Source organism: Nannospalax galili, unplaced genomic scaffold (assembly GCF_000622305.1).
Source record: "Nannospalax galili isolate Female #2095 unplaced genomic scaffold, S.galili_v1.0 scaffold102, whole genome shotgun sequence".
Classification (NCBI taxonomy): Eukaryota; Metazoa; Chordata; class Mammalia; order Rodentia; family Spalacidae; genus Nannospalax; species Nannospalax galili.
The window spans coordinates 3,683,209-3,692,547 of record NW_008351958.1 but is presented as its reverse complement, the minus strand read 5'-3'; the positions used below and the strand labels follow the sequence as shown (position 1 = coordinate 3,692,547).

At 44.4% G+C, this 9,339-nt stretch overlaps 1 pseudogene; it reads right to left on the bottom strand.

Moving 5' to 3' along the window:
- Positions 1-2,520: 2,520 nt before the first annotated feature.
- LOC108491596 lies at positions 2,521-2,872 on the bottom strand (annotated as a pseudogene).
- Between the last annotated feature and the right edge of the window lie 6,467 nt (positions 2,873-9,339).

Below are 9,339 nucleotides of genomic sequence, written 5' to 3'. Positions count from 1 at the left end.
TGTGTATCACATTTTGTTTGGGTTGATTCTTCCTTTTTGTATATAATGAATTGTACTACAAAAATGGTTGTGAAAATGATACAATTAAGGCTCTATTTCTGTTTGGGGTATACACACCCAGAAGTGGAATTGGTCCACATGGGATTTCTGTATTTATTTTAGTTTACTTTATGTTTTTGAGACAGGGTCTCCCTTTGTAGTCCAGGCTGGTCTTGATCTCAAGATCCTCCTGCCTCCATGTCCTAAATGCTAGGATTATGGGTGTGCACCACCTATGATGCTCAGCTCACTTTTTAATTTCTGAAGGGCTATCCCAGCTTCCACTCCCACCAACATGGTAGAACATTCTAGTCTTTTAAGTAGCTACTCTAAGACCGGAGTACGCTCCCTAAATAGGTTCCACTGGAAGTTGAAAATATAGACCTTTTCCTTCTCCTCTTCTTTTTCATTTTCCTCCCTCCCAGAAGGGGATTTTAGAGGTGTGAAACAAAGAGAAAATACTAGAAACCGTAAGGTGGATTAGGAATCTACTTGGGTCTGCAAGCCTGTCAAAGAGCACTTAGCAGATGGACCGCCAAGGTCTGTTCTCTGTTTTTCCCTTCTCCCCTAGAACCCCATCCTTTCCTTTTCAGCTAACATTTAACCCACCTCCAAGGTTACTTAATTTTCTTCCCATCCATAAAATAACTTTTTTCCTTCTAAGATAAATCATTTCTCACTGACATTTCCTTGTGGAGAATAAGCCAGAAAAGCCTGAATCAAACAAACTTGCTCCGTGGCTCACTGAGCTAAAATCTTGAGACTTGAATGAAACTTGTTCCCAACACTTTGTCTGGGACAGAAAACCTTAGCAGTCCCTCCTCTCCAGAGTGCACTGGGGCTTCCCAATTCGAGTGCAGCAGGTAGGGAACAATGGTGCCTGGCCTTTCAGCTGGCTAGGGGAAGGTCTTCAGGGACTCACTTCAGGCTGTGGAGGACAGGAAGTTGGAGCAGCTGGAGGAACTGTGGTTAGGGAATCTCCCCTGGGCCACCCCTTTCGCTCCATCCAGTTCCTTCCATGACAGCATAGTTATTCCTTCGCTCCCTGACCACATTTCTGCGTTTCCTGGCTCTCAGGGCTCCAGGAATGCAAGGGCAGTGCCTTGGGCTCCAGAGTCCTCAAGAGAACAGCATCTCAGGTGTAGATGCAGAAGTATTTCCAAGAACCTCAGCGTCCTGCCTTCGGTCTCAGAAAAGCTGATGATGCCCAGCCATCTCCAAAGGCATAGTAAAGGGAAGGAAATGAAAAGCTGCCTGCAGACAGTGCAGATTTCCGTTTCTTTTCTTTCAAGACAAGCTCTTCATCCTCACTTCCAGCCAAATGGTGTTTCTAGGCTTCCCTCGGTCTTCTCAGTGTTTGCCATGTTCAAAGCCTGCCTAATTTGTTTTACTCTCTGAATACCAGGTATTGTGAGGGCCTGGGGAGACTCTCCCTGTTGGATTTGAGTCTGATTGGCCTCAGTGGGGCCTTACCAATTTCTTTGGCTTTCTATAATCTCTACATCCAGGTGAAGTTGGTAAGTTCCAAAAGACCTGTATATCATGAATTCCTTTGTCCTTGTGGCTCCTTAGAAGAAGAGGCAGAGCAGGAGAAAACAAAGACATGTATACATCAGTATGCTGAAGACTTGGGAAGTCTCTTTAAGGTAGATGTTGACATATTCCTCTTTGACAGATAAGATGACCACAGACATTTGGTGAGCATGAAAGATCTTCCAGGTCAAGGTTTATTGAACTTCTACTGTATGTTTGACTCTATGCAGTGTTGGGACGAACACTACTGAGGTAAAGGGAGGGGGAAAGGGGTTTGTCCTCAGGCATACAGTAAGTCCAGCACAGTATTTAGGGGTACAGTATAACATATGTGGACACATATATCCCCCATAAATAAATAAATGTAACAATAAGAAGAACCTAAAATGTATTTGGTCTTTGTCTTCAGTTCCGGGCATAGAGCTCCTAAAACTCAGAATTTCTAAAGCAGTAAGAGTGTCTTTTGTTTTCCTTTCTTTAAAAAAGGATTAAGCTGGGTGTGGTAGCATACACCTTTAAGCCCTGCACTCAGGAGGCAGAGGCAGGTGGATCTATGTGAGTTCGAGGCCAGCCTGGTCTACATAGTGAATTCCAGGCCAGCTAGGGCTACAGAGAGACTCTGTCTCAAAAAGAAAAAAAAAAATTTATGTAAAATTTTTTTTCACTTTATTTACTTTTATTTTATGTGTGTGAGTATTTTGTCTGCATGGATGTAAGTGAACCACTTGTGTACAATGCCTGTGGAGACCAGAAGAGGGTGTCATCCCCTGGAACTGGAGTTATGAACACTGTTAGTCACCATGTGGGTGTTGAGAATTGAGCCAGGGTTCTCTGGAAGAGCAGTCAGTGCTCTTAACTGTTGAGCCATCTCTCCAGCCCCTTATTTTTTATTTATTTATTTTTAAAACAAGTTCTGCTAAGTTTTTATTAAAGAAAAACTTTCCAGGTTTACTTTTTACTAGTCTGGTCTGGCATGCTTCTAATAATACCAGAATCACCTAGATCAATGAGAGCTAATGTACAGACTCTGTAGTATTTTCTGCATGCTGTGCCCAATTCAATATATATTATTGTCACTGTAGTGATGGACACCAGTTTTGGCTAACATGGCATAGTATTCTATTTCAGATTTCCTTAAAGCTGGGCAGTTGTTGGTGAGGATGACCACTCTGGCCTTGCCCTGTCTGATCACCTTCAGAGTCTGCTTGTACCCCAGCACGTACTTTCTGCTTTTCATAACAAGCTGGAGCCTAGAGTTGATCGACTCCAGAGACTTTTTCATCTTTTTTGTGGCTACCATCTTCCTGCCTTAGGTGTGCATGGCCCCAACCAAAAGCAGCGGCCAAGATGGCCAGGGAGTGAAAAAGGCATTATTATTATTATTATTATTATTATTATTATTATATTTTTATTTTATGTGTATGAATGTGTTGCCTGCATGCAGGTAAGTGCATTCGTGTTGTGCAATGCCTGAGGAGGACAGAATTTTTAATTATGTGTATGTGTATGTGTCTCTGCATGTGAGTTCTGGTGCCCATAGAGGCCAGAGGTATTAGATCCCCCTGGAACCAGAGTTACAGGTGATTGTAAGATGCCCCATATGGGTGCTGAGAACTGAACTTAGGTCTTCTTTAAGGACAATGCACACTCTTAACCACTGAGCCATTTCTCTAGCCCCCAAAATGTCTCTTATTATTAAGGAGCCTCTTTCAATCATAAATAAATCTGTGCTAATGAGGTAACACAGTTGAATGCTTACAAAAGTTTCCTCTAAGAGGTGATGGGAATTTTCAAATACCCTCCTCTAGGCAGGGTGGAGGAGACAGAGATGGAATTCATCCCTCAGTAGCCAATGATCTGATTAACTATTTCTACATAGTAAAAACTCAGATACAATCTCTGGAACAGCTGGGTGCAGTGATACAGGCCTAGAACCTTAGTGCTCTGGAGATGAAGGCCTGATGATCAGGAATTCAAGACTAGCCTTGGCTATACAACAAATTTGAAGCCAGCCTCCAGGCTATAGGAACAGCAGTACCTTGCCTGTCTCAAAACAAAACAAAAACCAGAACAGAGCAGAGCAAACAAATGAAAACCGGTATTCAAAAGAACCCCTCTTGAATAGAGAGGTTTGGGGAGCTCTAGGTTGTTGAACACACTGGAGTTCGGGGAAGGGGTTTGTGGAGCTCTATACCGCTTTCTACGCACTTGGCCCTGTGCATCTTCTATCTGGCTATTCATCTGCATTCTTCCTTGAGAAAAGGGAAATACCACAGTGTTTTTCCTGAGTTCTGACTTATTCTAGGGAATTATTAACCCTGAGTGGAGTTATAGGAGCTTCTAAATTTGTAGTCATCTAAGTGGGTAGGCCCAAATGGGGACCCCATTTGGGGCTGGCATCTGAAGTAGGGACAGTGTTATGGGACCGAACCCCTTACCTGTGGTGTCTGAGCTCATTCTGGGGAATGGCAGAAATTGGACTGAATTGTAAGGATACCCAGGCTGTGTCAGAGAATGAGGAAGTGTGGCTAGAAACACAAAATGATACTAGAAACAGGGACTAGGGTGTGACTACTCTTCTTTTCTCTCCCCATTGTTGTTAGGGTGAACATGCGCAGTTGCTCTTTTGCAGATAAAAGCTGAGGGAGCTGGAGAGATGGCTCAGCCATTAAGAACACTTACTGCTCTTCCAGAGGATTCAGGTTCAGTTCCTAGGCCCTACATAGCAGCTAACACCCATCTTTAACTTTAGTTACAGGAGATCTGATGCCTTCTTCTTGCCTCTGCAGGCATTTCATAACACAGATTCACTTACATCCATGCAGGGAAAACACTCATACACATAAAATAAAAATAAAATCTTTTTTAAAAAAGTTAAGTAATGGTAGCTTCTATATTCCATCCTAGTTCAATCTACTGAACACTTACAAGGTATGAAAGGCATCCCATTCAAGTGAGTTCTGCATATCTGCTCCTGTCTCTTGATATAAGGTCCATTGTCATTCCTAGTTCATACATGAGGGAACTGAAATATAGGGAGGCTAAGAGACAGGCCAGTACATCAGGTCAGGGACAGGCAGAACATTTGAACACAAGCTGTTTGACAGCAAACAGTGAGGTTGCTAAGTCTGCAGTAAGAAAGTATCACAAACTGGGTGCCTTAAAATAAGTCAGACTAGGAGTGGGGGGATTTGGAGAAATGGCTCTGTGGTTAAAAACACTGCTTACTCTTTTTAAAAAAATATTATTTTTATTTTATGTGTATGAGTGTATTGCCTGCATGTGTTCAAGTGTACCCGTGTTGTGCAGTGCTCACAGAGGTCAGAAGAGGGTGCTGGATTCCCCTGGAACTGGAGTTACAGATGGTTTAGCTGCCACGTGGGTACTAGGAATTGAACCCCGGTCCTGTGCAAGAGCAGCTGGTGCTCTTAGCTGCTGAGCCATCTCTCCAGTCCCTGAAAGCACTGGCTATTCTTATAGAAGACCGGGGTTCAGTTCCCAATCCATGGGCATTGTGTGCATGTGATACATTTACATGCATTCAAGCAAAACACTCATACACATAAAACAAAAACAAATTTTAAAAATCAGGCCAGAGCCAGGTGTGGTGGCACATGCCTTTAGTCCCAGCACTTGGGAGGCAGAGGCAGGCAGATCTATGTGAGTTCGAGGCCAGCCTGGTCTACATAGTGAGTTCCAGGACAGTGGAGGCTATAGGGAGACTCTGTCTCAAAAGTACCAAAAAAAAAAAAAAAAAAAAAAAAAAAAAAAAAAATCAGACCAGTGGTGTAGCTCAGTGACAGAGCACTGAGTGAGTTCCATTCCCGGTACTGCAAAAATAATAGAAATATACTCTCACTGTTCTGGAGGTTGGACATCTGAAACCAAGCTGTCAGCAGGGTTGGTTCTTTTTTGGAAGCTCAGCAGGAGAGTACTCTATACCCCCTTCCTAGCTCCTGGTATAGGTATAAATCCTTGGTATTTCTGTTAATAGCTATGGCACTCAAACCTCTAACTCTATTGTTACTTCTCCTTGTTCTCTCCCCCCCCTTTCTCTCTCCTCCCCTTTGCTCTCTCTTCTTTGTGACAAGGTATCATATATCCTAGGCTGGCTTCCAACTCACTACATAGCAGAGGCTGGCCTTGAACTTCTGATCTTCCTTCCTCCACCCCAAGGTGACACATGTAATGGGGCGTTAAGGATGGAATCCAGGCCTTTATGTGCTAGGAAAGCACTCTACTCAAAGGGCTACAACCTCTGCCTTCTGTGTGAAGACAGTGATCAGTGACTGAATTTGGAACCACTCTGATCCAGTATCTTGTTCCATCTGCAGAGACCTTACTTCCAAATAAGGGTACATTTCCAGGCCGTCTTGCATTTTGGGGGAGGACATGATTTGGTCTACACTGCTGAGCTCCTGCACAGAAACTACAGGATGCTGTCCTGTGGATACACAATGTGTATCTGTGTCAGAGCCAGGACTACTACCTTGCCTAGTAGACAGCACATGCTCAGGGGGAAGGCTGAAATGGAGGAGTTAGGCTCCATCCAGCTCCTCCCTAAGGGGACCACCCAGGATGTGTGGGCAAGGCAAAAGGGCATTTTTCATGGCTGCAAGGCACGCACAGCTCTCCCTGCAGCATGGTTTCAATCACTTTGACAGCAAAACTTCAGGCTTCAAATCTGGGCTGAAGATGCTTTGTTTTTCTTGCTAATCAAGACTCTTGCTTTTGGTACATGGGAACAAAGGTTTCAGCAGTCACAGCTAAAAAGGTTGTTAAGAGCTCCTGGAAGACATTATGTAACTTCTCTCTGGAAATGGAGCAAGGTAAATGAGATATACTCACTTGGTCAGCAGGATTCTCCCAGCTGTGGGGCCATGCATCCTTCAGTTTTCTAGAAGAGACAAGAGAATCATGGAATATTTAAGTGCTTTGTCATTGCTAAGTAATGTGGGACTGCAAACTCAGGAGAGTTAGTGTAAGTAGGAGCTGAACCAAGGCCATGCACTCTACCTTGGCATTCACTGGAAGGCAGGCACGTCCATCTCGATCGGGGCTCCCCCTGCAGCAGTTTTTGGCACCCCAGGGAATTCAATGCTTCAGGGACCAGATAGCAGGCCATCACTGTGAGCAGACTGATAGAAACTGGCCCTGTCTCATGTTTTGGCACATAAAGAGAATGCATTTAAACCAACATGCATCCATTTGGTGATACTTGAAATGTACTTTGTTTTCCCCCAGGGTTCTCATGAAACACTGCCTGCACATTTAAGCAATTCATGCTTCTGAGGCCAAGCAAACAAAATTGCCAAAGCACAACAGTTTCCAGGTTTCTCTTAGGAAGAAATTTTCCTTTGGTATTTTAGCAATGGATTCAGTTACTAGAAACCCAAGTGCAAGGTTAGAGGCACCATGTGCTCTGTTAACACTGCCCTTCACCTTGTGGGCTTCTGCCCCAGGGCTGGCCACACAGACTCTTTTTCTTGGGGCAGACTGAAGTTTCTGAAGTGTGACTCAGGCTGGAGACTGGGGCTAGGCAGAAGACTGTATTGTTTCTAGTCTGTTTTCTCCTTGGGAGAGAGTTTTCTTCCTAATCTCCATCCCTCAGCTTTTTTAAAAAAATTTTATTTATTATTTTTATATGTTTGAGTGTATTGCCCGCATGTGCATAAGTACACCGGCATCGTGCAATGCCTGTGGAGGTCAGTTCCCCTGGAATTGGAGTTATGGACGGTTGTTAGTCGCCATGTGGATGCTGGGAATTGAACCCAGGTCCTATGTAAGAGCAGTCAGTGCTCTTAACCACTGAGCCTTCTTTCCAGCCCCGAATCTCTCAGCTTTTATGACTTCAGGTGAAGTTCCCTCAACTGTCCCAAGTTGGGTCTCTGGATCTCTTCTTATTCTGTCACTTCTTCCTTTCTGGGTTTGTTCACTTCACAGCTTCTATACAGGCAACTACAGAATTCCAGCACCAACCTCCTTTAGAAAGGAGCGGGGACAGGGCCCAATGTCCAGCTGTAGGCCATATCCCAAAGAATACTTTTCTTCTTTTCAGGTCTAAGGATTGAAGTTAGGTCCTTGCTTGTGCTAGTCAAGTTTTCTACAAGTGAGCTGTTTCCCCAGCCATTTAAAAACTTTGAGACAGGGTCTCACAAAGTTGCCTAGACTGGCCTTGAACTTACTTACTCTGTAGCCCAGACAAGCCTGGAACTTTTGATCCTCCTGCCTCAACTTCCCTGCTGAATAGCTGAGATGATAGACCTGTACCACCAGGCCCAGTCCCAAATGTAACATTTTGAAAATGAACTGTTTGTGGATTCTGTTCTTCCCACTGAAAACACCTTGGGTAATGTGTTTTTCTGTCCTCTGAGCTCACAGGCTGTGCAGTTCAGCCCCAGTTCTCTATTTTCAGGGCTACCCTTCTTGTAGGCCAGTTGCCATCAGCCTATTGCAGCATCTGCCTTAAAGGAGTCAGTCCTCTTCTAGAATAGAGATGATGACTTCTTAGGCAGTAGGAGCCCTTTCCTTCATATTTTTTTTATGTTTTAGCCACAATGAGTGTAATCTGTTGCCTTCTGGGGCTTTCCTGAGAATCTGTTCCCTGGGATGCCCAAGTTCCACTGGCTATGTCACCAAATTCCAGGCTCTGTAAGCTGCCACATCCCCTTCCCATCTTGCTGAGACCTCACTATACTTTGGGACTTGTGGCACATGGACACAAAGGTACTGGGATTAGCTGCAAGCTACCTGAGTCCTGGGATCAGGTGCCTGGTGCATCTACTATCTGTGGATGCACGTGGCCTCTGTGCCCCTGGACCTGAGCCCTGGGCCACTTCTGGCCCTTTACAGCATTGCTTTCCCCATTCTTCTTGTAATCAGATGCAGGCAATGCATCTGGCACAGAAAGAACTACCTGCCTCCCCCCTACCCCCACTGATTGCAAGCAAAAGCCAATTTCCAAGATCTGGGTCAACATCAATTTAGAATTCTTTCTGGTAGTTAGAAAAAATTCTTTGAAAAAGCATATAACTTTTTTCAATTTGGGAAAAGTTTGAAAGGTATAGCCTTTCAAGGCCACAGGATACTTTCACACACACACACACACACACACTCCATACTCAAAACCAGCCTGGGTTTATGTAGTTCAATCCTGTCAAGCTAATCTAATCTTTTGTGACAGAGCAGCAGACCCAGTAGATCCAAGGGAGTGACAATAGTTGGAGTTTATCTTGCTGGCTTCAGAACTTTTGATTTCTGGGTCCTACTCAATATAATTATCATTCATTAAACTGGTTGAAAGGTTAGAGACACTAGAGCTAGTGCTGGCTGGAGACTGAAGTGGGGCTCCCCCAGGGGATCAGCCTTGTGCCTGGTGGCCCTGGGCACTCACACGAGCAGGCCAGATGATAGAAAAGAGAACTCATGGCCAGCACTACTGTCAAGGTGTCGGGGTACAGGGGGCACAAAAGGAATGGTGGGTGGGGGTGGGCTTGGGTATAGAAGATTAACCCGCCAGAGAAATAACCTTGCAATCACAAAGGTGATCATACAAATATCTGTAGGCTTGACCAGAAGAGATTTCACTTTTAGGGAAAACAACACAGACACACACTAGTCAGCAAAGGAACATCGCACTAAGAATATGGTACTAGGTGAAGACACAGCATGTAGGTCTCCTGCAGTCCTTAACTTGTGTGAACACTATCCCCTTCCAAACTCTGGTAGGTAACTATGGGAAAGACATTCTGAACAGCATTCAAGAGA